This window comes from Salarias fasciatus, chromosome 22 (genome assembly GCF_902148845.1).
Source record: "Salarias fasciatus chromosome 22, fSalaFa1.1, whole genome shotgun sequence".
NCBI lineage: Eukaryota > Metazoa > Chordata > Actinopteri > Blenniiformes > Blenniidae > Salarias > Salarias fasciatus.
Window position 1 is genome coordinate 18,351,624 of NC_043765.1, and position 14,910 is coordinate 18,366,533.

The 14,910-nt window shown below is 42.6% G+C and overlaps 1 protein-coding gene across 2 annotated transcripts in view; it reads right to left on the minus strand.

The window, feature by feature from the left end:
• atxn1a (ataxin 1a) overlaps nt 1-14,910 on the minus strand; it is an 83,470-nt gene that overhangs the window by 36,242 nt on the left and 32,318 nt on the right. The window contains exon 1 of one of the 2 annotated variants that reach the window (XM_030121154.1): nt 6,303-6,323. The exons of the other annotated variant lie outside the window; for it this stretch is intronic. The gene's annotated coding sequence lies outside the window, so the exon portion shown is untranslated. Of the gene's footprint in view, nt 1-6,302; nt 6,324-14,910 lie in introns of those variants that run through there. 2 annotated transcript variants of the gene reach the window in all.

Here is a 14,910-nt window from a genome sequence, read left to right on the forward strand (position 1 = left end):
CCATTGAGAAGAGACACAATACTACCATCACGTCACAAATAACAATCCGGGATGTCTGATGCCGCCAGCGCAACCAAGAATGTATCGGGCTGCCGAGCAGACTTCAAACAGAGCGAGAGGACTGAAAGGCTTACGCTAACTCACAATGCGCTTCTTTATGAAAACAAACGTGTCACTGAAAGTTCATCTTTTATCCCAGGTGCGACCGGGTGTCGGGGTCTACCTTCGTCATTTCATTAAACACATTCGGGCGTCATGAAAAGAGACTGTAGTGCAGATTTGTAGCGTCGCGTGAGATTTATTTTTCCACCAATATTCCTGAAGCACTCCACATAAACTGCACCACACACACACACACACACACACACACACACACACACACACACACACACACACACACACACACACACACACACACACACACACACACACACAATCGTTTTGGCTGCTTTTCAAGCAGGAGAGCTACAGAAATGCTGCTCCCAGGTTTACGCTGCATCTATGAAAAGCCCAGTAAAAAACAAACAAACAAAACAACAAAAGTGTCCTTTAATATCACATGACTCTGAAATACTACATTGTAATTGTGCATTGCTGCTGAGTAAATGACAGGAGATATGTAGTTCACGGCTGAGGTTAGAGTGAGTTTATTTCCACTGAGATCACATATTACAACCAAGAGAAAAAAAAAATCTACTGGGTTCCATTATAAAACCTCCTGCTGTCTGTGACCCAGTTCATAAACGAGGGCAACACAGTGGACTTACAGACACAGGAAGGTTACAGGCTCATTCAAGAGGAAGTAAAAGGGGGTTCGATCATTGTCTTTTCATTCAGTCGCTGTCAGGTAAAAGGCTAGCGGTATCAATATTTATCAGAGGCAGTTTGGCTTGTAACCCAGCGGAGGAACTAAGATTAACACCAGCAGCTGAATCCAGACTCGAACATGCTGCAGAATAAGAAACAAGAGAATCTTTGAACCCAAAAACAGATAAAATAAGGACAGAAGTGGGGGGAAAAAAAAAGAAATGCAGTGACAGATGAGGGTGGAGCGATAACAGAAGGAATGAACAAGCGAAAGGGACAAAACACAGAAGAAGAAATGAAGAAACTGAGTTCAGACTGAGTGTGATAAAAGAAGAAAGGGCCACGTCTGAGAGTGTCTCTCCCCCTCCTCTCTCACTCTCTCTCTCCTTCACTCTAAGATCTTCAAAGACTAATGCAGCACTCCTGAGACACTGTTACCACTGCTGGTGGAACACACACACACACACAGAGCTGCTGAGAGACAGCTCCGCACTACCCTCCTCTGAACCAGAGTAATGATACACTGGAAGCTCACACAGTCAGATGAAGGGAGAGAAAGTGGCTGAGTCAGACGGAAGAACCGAAAGAACAAAGTCGAAAAGAGAAGGAGATAAATAAAACTGTATTCAGAACGTGCTGAGAGAAACTCTCGCGCCCGTTGGATGTGAACGAACAATCAATGTGCAGCATTGTCACATGTAAATGTTGCTACAGGTGAAGTCTGGTGGGAGCCTCACGCTGCGAGAGATTCACACGTCGCACTGTGTAATATCACACTCGACGACGATTAAAGCTGTTTGGGAAGGTGTTGCTCCTGCTGATGTACTCTGCTAGCGTCACATGGTATCTTCACTGATATTATGACATTTACAATCAATAAAATCACACTAAAATCACAACAGAAACGCAGACAATACAATAAAAATGATTCAAACTGAGATACAAACAGTTCATCTTCGGGGAAAAAGGATCACACCAAATGGAGACTTTTGAACCGACTTATCAGTCGTGAAATTCACACGTTCACATCACTGAAGCACTTTCCAAGGACAGGTTGACGTAGGGATTGCTGCATAATGCCTAAGTCAGAGAGTTTTTGAGTTTTGTTTTCAAGTTGAAAACCAAAACTTTCGGCTTTGTTGGTTTGAAAGATGACTCACCCGATCGACTGAGCTCCAAATCTACCAAACCTGCCAAATGAAATCCGACCAATGCCACCAGCAGCATGGAAATGAGAGCTGTAAAGCAGCTTGATCACTTATAAACAAGGTTTACAGAGCTGGACTCATTATTGGTCTGTTCTGGGGAATTATTATTTCATGTTCTATTTAGTTCTTTCAGCCATCTGTGTTTTCACTTGGTCTCAGTTCTTCTCTTCACAAATGCTTCCATTAGATTTTGCCACACGGTGGGGTCGCCTCACAGCGAGAACATCCCCCCGTTCAGTCTGGGGTTTGGGGCTTTTCTGTTCAGCGTTTACCTCCCACAGTACAAAGACGTCCATATTGTAGATTATAGCAGGGAAAGGGACAGAAAAGGACGGGTTGTAATCATGATTGTGGCAATGATTTTATTAAACAGAGCATTCCTCTCGGAAGAGTTTCACTTTAATTAACAAAACTCACTTGACTCATCGCTCAAATGTTATATTTAGGACCATACAGTGGTGAATGAAACTGACCTTCAGAGACATATTTCTATATTATTCTCTGCCCCGACACACTCAGAGTCAGTTAGCAAGCTGAAGAATGAATCTACCAACTTGTGCAGCAGCGTTTTGAAAGAAACACACACACGCACAAAAGAAAACGGAAGGGAAAAAGGAACGAGAAATGAGACTGTGCAAACGTAAATACATAGAAAAAGGAATGGATGAATCTTAAACTGGGGTATTTAGGGGGGGTTGTTTTAATGAGCCAGGGTTCTGGCTTCAGGCGTTACAAGGTCAGCACTCGTCTGAAAATAAATAAAACCTGAAATATTTCTAAGCTTTTAAAACAGATATAAGAATGTTATAATTGAACTGACTATGAATCAACACAAAGGGCGAGTTTCAGAGATGAATTTAAACGCGTTGTTCATTTTATTAAAAAAATAAAATTATTTATTTACAGAGAATAGAGAGCAAATACATTCCAACAGTTAATGGTGCAGGTTATGAGAGTGGACTAGTTCTAAAGCTCCACAAGGCATGGATATGCACAAGTTCATGCTGTCCATCCATTAAAAAAAATAAACAAATAGGAAGTCTACATAAACCACATATTTATTATTTTGATAAATCAACAAAAAAGAGTACCACTTACTCTCGAGCTAGAAGTTCCAGATGTAGCCGAACGCATTTGAAGTCAGGCACGCCAACGGGAACGGGTGTCATATTCCTTTAAGAGAGTGTGTTCTTTTGGGCAGTCACACACTGAGCCACATCTATTAATAACTCTGCTGTGTTTGAGTACTCTGCTACACTCACACTGAAACTGTACGCGTGCACAGTCACAAACTCACACACACACCACGACACTGATGTCCACACAAATGCATTCTCACAGACACATTTGCATACAGGCAGCCGCACTGGCTGATGGTACCTCTCCTGCTGTGAGGGGGTTGTGGGAGTGTGATCTGACAGCGCTCTGACAGTAAATGTATAACGGTGCTGCTCGGCGTTACGGCACAGTTCAGTTACACAGCACAAGTTCAAAGGTGTCTGCATATTGTTGAGAGGTGTTCTGGTGTGCAGCGCTGAGTGTAATAGCACGCCACTCCTCAAGAGAGCTGAAGAAATACCTTTGTTTGCATGTTAAGACTTCTGCAGCAGCACTTTTCACTCAAAGTTAAGCAGGCGTTCCAGCCCTTACATCATTTTAAGCTCCACTTTTTTTAGTTTCATGCATGCATAATTGTTCCTTTTTCATAACAGACATTTTGACATGTCATTACAGGAAAAGCACAAGTGTTACTAATAACATTAACAGCAGTTTCGGTCTATTCAAGAGGCCCTCGTGGGACTGTGAGTCAGTAACACACTCGAGCAGAATCCTGGAAGTGAAGCACTTTTAATTGAATTGTCATCGCTCACGTTTCTATTTATAAAAGTGCTTCTCTTCGATTGTCACCTGACAAAATAGTCTGTTTCAAAGAGGCACATGGCAGTGCATGCTCAACATTTTTCTTTTTTATGTGCGCTGGTAAAGCCTCTGTGAGTGTGTGAATTATTCACTGAAGTCTGGCTTTGGTCAACTGTCCAAAAGTAGGGTATATTGACGAAACCAAAAAGGCTTTTCTCCTGAATGCAGACCCAAATAATGATTTGTTTTTTTTATATTAGCCCTGCAATTGATCTGCGACTTCTCCGGGTTGTCGTCTGTCCCTCACCTCGTGACAGCTGGGGTGGCTGACAGTACGAGATAAAGTAGGTGGAACCCGTGTTCAACAGTTTAAGGCGAGGGCATCGATACATCACCGTGATTCAATCAGAGCAGCAACAATGTGAGGCGCTCCTGTTTTTCAAGGTTTAAAGATCTGAGGAGTCTACGGTATTAATATGTGTAATGGACGGTGTGTGTGCGTGCCTGTGTGTGTGTGTGTGTGTGTGTGTGTGTGTGTGTGTGAGAGTGTGGGATGACATCATTACTATGACTGGGCGCTGGCTGATAGAAGGTCATCATGGCTCGCTGCCATCAGCTCTTAGTTTATGGGTCTGTGAGAGTGTGAACGCCACTGTGCCCACTCGTGTGTGTGTGTGTGTGTGTGTGTGTGTCTTCCTCAATGGCAGCGAGGAGGTACTTTTCAAGCTCATAACCATAATGCACACCAACACAGCTGTTTTTTTTTTTTCTTCTCAACATGAAAGTCAACACGACATTATCGCCCCTCCTTCCATTCACACATTCTCTGACTGTCCCCGTTTTCCTCCGACCACGACCTTCCTCACAACCCCGCCCTTCACTCCGTCTACGCTTACTTTTACACTGCCTCCTAAAAGTGACAATCTCACTTACACTTGCAATGCTCATAATTAATGATCAAATATTCTAAATGTCAGGCTGAAAGAGAACACAGCCCTCTCCCGACGGCTTCCTCTTTTTTACTCTCTCTTTTTATGGCCCTCTGCTGACTTCTAGACTAAATGTTTCCTTTCCTGTCTCCCTCACAGAATAAATATCTCCTTTCCAATCACTCCTTCATTCACTGCTTTTTCCATGCCGTGCATTGTCCCCATTCCTTCTCTCATTCCTCACACACCTCCTTCCTTCATTTGTTTATCTGCTCCTCACTCTCGCTGTCCTCAGCCTCCCTGCATCTGCACGGCACATCTTCCATCTGGCCCGACTCTCTTCGCCGTCTGTCGTTCGGTAGTTAGGTGAGGTAATCTCGGTTACAGCCATAAAGTCTCCCCGCACACATATACAGGCGCTCTTTGAGCATAAACAGTGCGATCATAAAGCTGACATTGCTGTCATTCAGACTTATAGTTCTGGGCAGAAAAACACCCAGAGATAGAGCAAAGAAGTAAATGTGGGAGAGTTGCCAATGTGCAATGTGTGTGTGTGTGTGTGTGTGTGTGGGCTGGGAGATAGCACACAAAGGGCAGCCACTACAGCAATTTATTGCAGAAAATCAAATGAGGGGAAAACTCAAGGATGTGACTGGGGGGAGTTTTATTTGCTCCATTTATGTGTGTGTGTGTGTGTGTGTGTGTGTGTGTGTGTGCGCGCGTTCGCGAGATGTCTAAAACTTGGAAGCACATTCCATTTGTGGACTCTTGTCATATAGCGTGTGATCAAAAACCTGCATCCAAAAAGCATATTTCTCATATTTCTTCAAGGATAGAACATGATTTCAGGTTTAGCATTACAGCGGGGTTGGAGTTAGATTTGCTTCGTTCTGCACAGTGTCTCCTTACAGCACCAAGTGCTGCGGGCTTCGTCACACAAAACAAGACAAAACACACACTTATTTCAAACACAGGCCTGTACATAAATTCAGAGGAAAATGATTGCTAACTGTAGTTGTGTATGTCTCAGCGAAGATATACTGTAATGAAGTGGCAGGATTGCAGGGCCACACTGGTTGACTTTCAAAGGCTTTTATAGAACATTCTTTATGTGACACACTCGATGCTTAGAAAGGGAGAGAAAGAGAGAGCAGGAGGAACAAAGGGAAACCAAGAAGGTGAGCAGCAACAGGGAAAGTAACAAAAATAAAAGAGTTTGTATAAAATAATTATTGTTCAAGAGGAATGAATATTGAAAAAACTGAAGTTTTCATATTGGGAATACGTTCTTACACAGACTATGGATCTGAAATCTAATGAAGGAGAAGGATTAGGACTTAGCTGTCTGTAAAGCTACTAATGGTCTGAATCATCATAATACTGTAATAACTGAGTAACTTTCGGCTTTGATAAAAATCACTTTGGAAAAAAAAAAAAACACATTTTGTTAACAATTGCGAGACTAAAACACTGTTAAATTCCTGCTGCTATGACTCACCTCTGACTGGCAACTCTTCCTCCCAAGCCTCAATCCTGCAGAACAACACTTGCAACAATTACAACTGGTGACTGCAACCAAACCATATATGGCAACATTGTCTGGATGATTCTTATGTTAAGATAATGTTTTCCAAAAATATCTGGAGTGGAAATAACAATCTGATCTAGCCTTCAATCAATAGAATAACAACCAGCATCAAGGCTGTGAAATTGCTACTGCAGGAAATAGCATATTGGTCCAAATGTACAAGAAGCTTTTTTAAATATCAGTCAGTCTTTAAAAAAAGGGAGATGTTTTATATTTGGTGTATAATTTCAGCTCTTGGTATTATGCCAAGGGCGTTGGTTGAAATGTATAGACGCTTAATTAACTATGACTGGCCAAATATTGAAAGCAGAATTAATTTTGTACACATGTAGAAATAAAGGTCGGGAAGGTCAGGGCTCAATGCTACAATGAGATCATGGTTATGGAGGAAAAAATACTTCATACAAAAGTGGGGAAAGAAAGAAGGAACAGAATGGAGAGTGGCTCAAAGACACGCAGACACAGAAAGTAAACAAAGCGATGCTGAGATAAAACAGAGAAGACAGGAAAAAACACAAAAGCAAGTGAGCTGGAGAAACAGCTCACTCGATATTATCTGTACAGTTGTCTGCTTTTGCAGGAAGAGCTGATAAAACCAAGAGTGCAGTTCGTTCGTTGACGTGCTCGCTGTGCTGTATCTGTGATCCCATCAGAGCTCGAACCAGCTGAGTGACTGATTATTCAGACTACTGTGCTGTGTTGATGTGCAAAATAAAAAGCCCAATTAAATTAAAAAAAAAAAAAAAAAAACAAGTTTTGCTCCTTTAAATCGAGCAGACATTTCTACACACACATTTTGGAATTTCACTGCAGACTAGCGGGCTAATAACTGGAGTGTGTCTGACTGGCTGACTAACTACGCAGCTGAAAGGCTGGTTAACTGCACAGCTGTGTGGCTCAGCGCACAGCTGTATGACGGGCTGACAGACACATTTATTAGCCGTCTCACTGGAAATTTGTTGACTGAACAACGGGGGAAATGACCCACTGAAGGACCAAACATAGCACGCACTACGATTGTGTCTCAACACAATGAATAGAAAAAAAAAAACAAAAAAAACAACAACAACAACAACAACAGCAACATCCTCCACCTGTTTCTGTTCCAACATGTGGACGGCTGCATGTGTGCATCTTCAGCGTGCGCCGGCGCCGGTGTGTGTGATGGCAGTGTGTGAACGTGTGTTTGTGTGTATTGTTTCGGGGAGGGGGCCTGTTGCTCTCTGCTGTTATACAATACATATTGTATAACAATTGGCAGTGTGTGGGCGGCTCCCGCCATCTGGAGAGATGCAACCCCATACTGTGCCTGATGCTACAGTGTGTGTGTGTGTGTGTGTGTGTGTGTGTGTGTGTGTGTGTGTGTGTGTGTGTGTGTGTGTGTGTGTGTGTGTCCACACTGCCGCTACAAATAGATACGGCACCATCTACAGTAGCTGGGTTCCTGGGTTCATGTGCATGACGAACTAATGGGAGGTAATTGAGTGCAGTCCTCTACGCTCTGCATACACTGCATGTTTCGCTGAGTAAGAGCGATTACAATTCAGACACTTTCATCTATTTTCATTAATGCCACAAATGTGTGGCGGAAAAATGCATGCATAAATAAATGTAGAAGCACGCACCTTGTACATTATAGCTACAAGGCCGCGTCCTCCGGAGGCTGAACAGCCGGCAGCAGACAGTGAGGGCTTCATTATGTGGCTTACAGAGTTGCACTGTTCCTCTCCTGGTTCTGGGTTTCCACAGAGATCGACTCAAACCAAACAAACAAGGTCTTGGAAATCTTCATCCGCAAATAAACACCGACACACTCTGAGGACGGCAGACAGTGCAGGCGAGCTGCGAGCGCGCATCGACACGTTTTTCTCTGTAATAGTAGTGACATTAGATTGACCTACATTTATTTCCTTAATGAAGACTTGAACTATGACTGTCTGCTTGAATTCAACCAGTGTGAGAGTATTAACAGATGTGGGTCCCCACAAGCTTAGCAAAAACCAGGACGTGCGCACACACACACACAGAGTAATGCAGACAGAGCAAATAAGGTGCTGAGAGAATCCACTCCATCACCTCTAAGTCTGCGCTCAACTGTTGCTATGGAGAGGAAAAGCACGGCTTTCTAGTCTATTTTAAGGTAACGGGTGTTACTTATTTTTTTCACTGCATATATCAGAGTCAAACAAACTGTGAGAGCGAGCATTGCCACAACAGGGTCTGACAACTGTAAAATTTCTGAGATTATTCTTTTTTTCCCCCCCCTCTTTCTTGATCTCTATCCAACCTGAATTAAGTGAGAATATCTGATTACAAATCAAAGCCACAGATGTCTAAATAATAACTGAACAATCGCCATACAGTGACAACCACAACGAGCATGGTACAAGCATTCGTGAACACAGCTTTCAGCCAAAGTTTTGGTCTATGTTGTGTACATAAGGTAAATACGTAGACATGAAGCGTTGTGCACGTGGAAAGTGGGAAGTCTGCACATGAGTACCTGTACTTTTGTCAGAGAGGTGAGGTGTGAGATCCAACCCGTGAGAGAGTTGTTACATTGCCCCTGTTTTTAGCACACGACTTCACACCTCTGGAGGAAATCAGCGGCGCTCACATCCTGCTTATGGCAACAGGGAATCCATACTCCACTTTAGCAGGCATCACCGAGTTCCCTAATTATTTTCTCAGCACAAAATCTGACACTACAACTGAGGTGCCTGTGTGGTTGATAGTTCCCGCTATGCAAAGAAAATCAGTTATTCAACAAATATTTAATTTTACTTTTTTTTTTTTTTTTTACTACCTATGGTGTGAATTTACCTGGTATAAAAAAGAAACACTTTGCCGCCCCTCTCATGATGCTCACCTGCTAAAACATACGCAGGTTACACACTTGTAGTTGCACAGGCATCAATTCTAAAACAAGGACAAGAGGCTTGGGCAATGGGACAAAAAGGCAGTTCATGAATTATGATTACACAAAGCAATGGCTTTTAGCAAAATAATCAGTTAATAATCTTATGGTGCAATATTGTGACTCGTGCTTAAATCCCCACCTTGAAAAGTAATTTAAATTGGAGGCTATTCTTTCAGTTTGAGGCATACGAACAGGTTAATCACAAAATATGAATGCATGCCAAGTCTGACACATTTAGCTGTAATTCATGAGAAAGAGGAACATGTGTACCTTAATCACTTCCTGTTTGTTTACTACAGGATTACCTAACTCGCCAGGCTAATGGCTTTGGTACACACACACACAGTCCATTAACGACCACGAAAAAAAATTAAGTCTGGGTGACACCCAGGTTCTGAAGGAGCACACAGGAAGACCACCGCTACTGTTGCGTCATATTTCATCCTACTACTTCCCTTCGCTGTCTAACCCTAAACAGGAAATAGCTCCTACATGAATCCCAGAGGCCTGTGTAATGAGGCCTGTAGGGCACAAGTGTGTGTGTGTGTGTGTGTGTGTGTGTGTGTGTGTGTGTGTGTGTGTGTGTGTGTGTGAGGGAGAGAGAGAGCGCACGCTGCATGCCTGTTCGATCCTTCTCTTATTTAGGATTTCTGCGAGGAATCACACACACATACACACAGGTCTGAAAAGGTTATGGGAAAGAGCCTCTGGCTGCAGCTCGAGTGAGGAGGGATTGAAAAGCAGGGGAGAGGAAACCAGAGGAGGCAAAAAGTAGAGAGGAAACCGCCTGTAATACACCAATGCACACATTTAAACCGAACATGCCATTCATTTTTGGGCTGTTGTTTTTTCGTATCAGATGAAAAGCTATTTTGGACTGCCGGGACGTGGTACTACTAAAATCCTGCCTGCTCCGGGTTAGATTTGACCAGAGGGGAATTTTACTGTAGTTTCCGAGCCAATGGAAAAACACCAGTGAGGAGATTCATGAATAACCAGACCAAATGACAGGATACGTATCAATACTGAAGGGCAGAAGGAAGAAAAGAAACTGGACTAAAGATGCAAAGGAGACGAGACGGAGTTAGAAAAGAAAAGTGAATTCCTCTGACAATTAAAATATAAAGAGAAAGAGACTTCTGGAAAGCTGTGAGGGGTGTTACTTTTGTTATTTTGTTTTGTATAAACAGTGACAACAAAGCTGCTAATTTTAATTATCACTGACTATTTTATGATTAATTGGTCTGGCAATACGTCTCTGTCAAGTGTATGAAACTGCAAATATGTTTGGGGACCAGTGATGATGACTTTAAATCAGTGACTTTGTTGTGAAACCGCTCAACAACAAAAATATATGAGTATTTTTTTTGTTTGTTTAAGAAAAAGAATTAAGAAAATAAAGAAATTAAGAACAGAAGATAAAGCTAAAAAAGAATCTATAGAATTAGAGTCACATCTGAGGTTCACCAAATCATCCCACAGCTACACTGAGTCTGGACCAGCCATCCAGAAATGTGTTGTGATGGGTGTGCAGAGAAAGCAGGGGGGGCAACCAGGGATTACTTCACAAACAAACCGTAGGTGATAGATAACAGGAGTCAAGGAAGAACAAACGATAAAAACGTTTCTCCCACAGGTTGCTCGGCTCCCTGCTGATCGGCCATCAGCTGTGGGAGGTATAGGGTGTAGAAACTGTAAACCTGACCTCTGCTTTATCTGTTTGGGATGATAGGAGAAGGTATGTGTGCGTGTGTGCGTGTGTGTGTGTGCGTGTTTTGCTGTCACTTTTAATAAGGTAGGGTGACTTTTGTCTTATGTAATGATACAAGATGTTCTTTTCTATTGCTTCTGCCTTGTTTTGTCATTATTGTGGAATGATGTATCGCAAACATAATGTAATTTAATGCAAATACACTCTGCGTATGTATATATACTGTATATATTTAAAACTCCGGCTCCAATCTCTCGGTCCACGCTCTCCCAGAGCAGGGTGGAGCTGCATGAAAAAATTACTAGAGAGGGAGTTGGGACGAAGAGCGGCAGTAAATAATGACTGTCTCAATGCACAAGAGATTTTAGACGCAGTAATAGCAGGCTGTAATATGGGGCAAACCTGTCCCCAAGGACAACACTGGATTAACCAACATCACTCAAATCACTGAAAACACACACACACACACACACACACACACAGACAGACAGACACACACACAGCTACTGGTTCAGAAATCAATTTGACCCTCCTTCCCACTTATTTAATAATAGAGTATAAAGAAGAAAAAATGGAGGGAAGGGCAAGCAAAGATGACAAGTGTGTGTGAGAAAGAGGAATGCAGAGAGAGAAAAAGAGAGGTCTAAAGAGGGAACAAGAAGAGAGTGATGGAGACAGAGCAGAGAAAAGAGGACAGGCGCTTCAATAATTCACAAACTCCTGCTTCATTTAGAATAGAATCGGTGCCCAAACTGGACCCGAGTGTCCTTTACACATGACACATCATCCACAGCAGCCTTGGCTTCTGGATACAGTGTGTATGTGCGTGTGTGGGTGCGAGTCTACCGACTACCAGACGCGGATTTCTATTAAAGGAGTAGCGTGGATTCATTAGAGCTGCTGCAGAGAAAGGAGAGGAGCACAAACAAAACAAAACCAAACTGTGGGATGTTGTGCGAGCCGCTCGGTACAGTTTCCACTGCCTCGAAAAACTATGCGCAGGTTTCCCCAGGAGAACTGGTGCTGGTGTAAAAAGCACAGGGAGGTCATGTCACATATTGATTTGATTTAGGATTTTATTGTCGGTTTACATTTTGACATTTTCTCGAAAGCAAAAAAAAAAAAAAAAAGAAAGAAAGAAACTGGCAGGCCCAACTGTGCTGTTGGATACCCTTATTAATAATATTTCAGAAGAACAAAGACAAAAACAAAAGAAGCTGCTGTCTCCTACTAGCTGCAACTGAACTCACTGAGGCTCTGAAGCAAATAGAAATTATACTTTTTCATGACCAAATACTGCCGCATGTCTTAATGTCTAAACTTTAAGCTTTAATGCTGAAAAGATGTAAGAAAGTGGAAGATAACTAAATGCAAGACAGAAGGATGAGTAACCGTGCGAGTGTGTATGCGTGCAGCTGCAGCCTATGCTGGTATTTGCAATGATTTATGTGTGTGTATTGTGTGTATATCAGGGTGTGTGTGTGGCTCCTCCTGTCGTTCCTGGTGACCTGCAGCAGCAGGCATCGCCGTTATGTAATCCTTGCTGTCAAACACATCCACACACACCTCTGCTCACGCATACACACACACGTACTGTATACACACTCGCACAAACTTTTTTTTTTTTTCTTTCAGAAGGCATAGAGGTTATCCTCCAATCATGGTGAGAAAACTCTGCATGGTATCTCAGCATAATCAAGACAGCCCCGTTTCTTCTTAGCAGGTAAATAACTGACTAGTGTGATAAACGGTTGGTGTGTGTGTGTGTGTGTGTGTGTGTGTGTGTGTGTGTGTGTGTGTGTGTGTGAGTGAGGTGTGCTGTGCACTCATCATCATTTATACTAATAGTTAAATTATTTTTCAGGAAGACAACCTATGGCAATAAACTCTTCTCAAAGGACTTCACAGTCCAGACAGTGGCTTATTATCACAGTATTTTTAGAAATATTAACAAAGCTGGGCTTTATATTTATGACAGGCGAATACAATAACAATTAAAAAGCTTTTTTTTTTTTCCTTCCCTGATGGAAAAATCTTTTCTGAACATTTCTGAATGTGACATGATGGCAGCTCTTTCCTCCCCCACTGTTTGTGTTCATGTAACCTCCCACACATCAGTCAGCCCAATGTACAGTGTTGTACATTGGCGGTACTTGCAGCATTGTGCCACAGTCTGATGTGTACAGCACGTTCCCTGTCTGAGGCCATCACAACACTGAATGAGGTCCCATCAGAGCGGCGGTGGCGGCGGCGGCACCGCTGAGAGGGGGCTGCGCTGTGCAAACACATTTATGAAGGGGTCTGAGGGCTTCACTCCAACATGCACAGCTCATTATGATGAGGAGTTATGAAAGTATGTAAAGGATTGTACATCATCTGCTGCTGCCTGAACAGAATTTCTCTCTAGGAATTATTGAATGTGACGGTGGGATGTGCAATATGTGCACATCAAATAGCCGCGGTATTTATTAATTATTTAATTTGCAGGCACAATAATTAGTGTAGTAGGAAATAAGTCAATTGCTTCAAAAATAACTGGAAAATGGTAATTGATTAATCACATGGAGCTAAATTTCTTATCTAAAAGCTTCAGGGAAGATTTGGTGCTTTTTTTAATCTGTATTTTCATTTCAGATGCATTATTGTTAAAACAAGTATTTAGAGAAAGTCATTGCCAATAATATCTTTCATTTTATATTCAAGTCGCTACAGGGGACTTTTATTGACATGCTTACAATATAATAAACATGCTGGATTTCTGAAATATACATTACAGTTACATTGCAAGGACTTATAGTGCAATTTCCAGCAGAGCGCTCTTGTGTAAACAGGACCTAAAGAGCGTGAATCCCAGTCTGGAGCTCACCAGTGTGAGCGTGATATCAATCATTGAGTTATTTTTAATAAACCAGCTGCAAAATTTGCGCAAAGTGAAAGCATGAGTTTGCAAAGTAGCACAGTTTATGCAGGGTCCTTATAAGTCAGGCCCAAAGTTCTTCCACCAAAAGCCTATTGGCTATTGTTACACAATCCAAAAATCCACCTCTCCTCAGATGAAAGGACTCACAAGAAGAGCATTAAAGTCAAGTGTTTCGAGATACTGGTAAAAGGCTTTCATTCAGACTGAGCATTTTGGCTTGGAAAAAACAGTGTGCAAAACACAAATAACTGGCTTTTTTGTTCTGTAACGAGGGCCGGCGGGAATCCCACAGGAAATATGTTGTTTTCCCCGTGTGTTCCTTACGAGAGATGTGTGCAAAGGATAACTCAGCTCTGCAAAGAACTGAGGTAATCCTGCTGCTGTCGGCAAACAAAAATACACATACGCATCAAAAATGCAAAACACAACTCTGAGAACCACAGGATTGATTGTTTTTTTTTCTGCAGGCAATTATCAGGCATGGTGGGAGGCAGCTCAGGCATCATATCAGCGTCCGATCAATAGCCCTGTATAAACTTACCAACCCATTTACCATTGGAAACGCCACTCTGTGTCTGCTCAGCCGCGCTGACAAACGACTGTCATGCTAAAGCGAGAGGAAACTCTGCCTCGAACGCAGAAAAGTACAGCGGCAGCTTGATGTTAACAGCGCTGTGGGTAAGGATAAAAGAGAGGGGGAGACACGGGGAGTCAAGGGGAGAGAGCGGCAAAGTCAACGACAAGGAGTGAGACAAAGTCACGCAGCGAAACGCAGACGGGAACTGACAGAGGAATAAGGACATGGCGAGATGAAAGGGAGAAAAATGAAGGGAGAGTTGACAAAGAGGTGGAAAAAGAACGAGATAACAAAAGGCAACAAGGCTCGGAGCCGGAGTAACACATGGAGACAGACAGTGAGATATGGAGAAAAAAACAGTAGGTGGGTAGAGAGTGGGCGGTGAGAAAG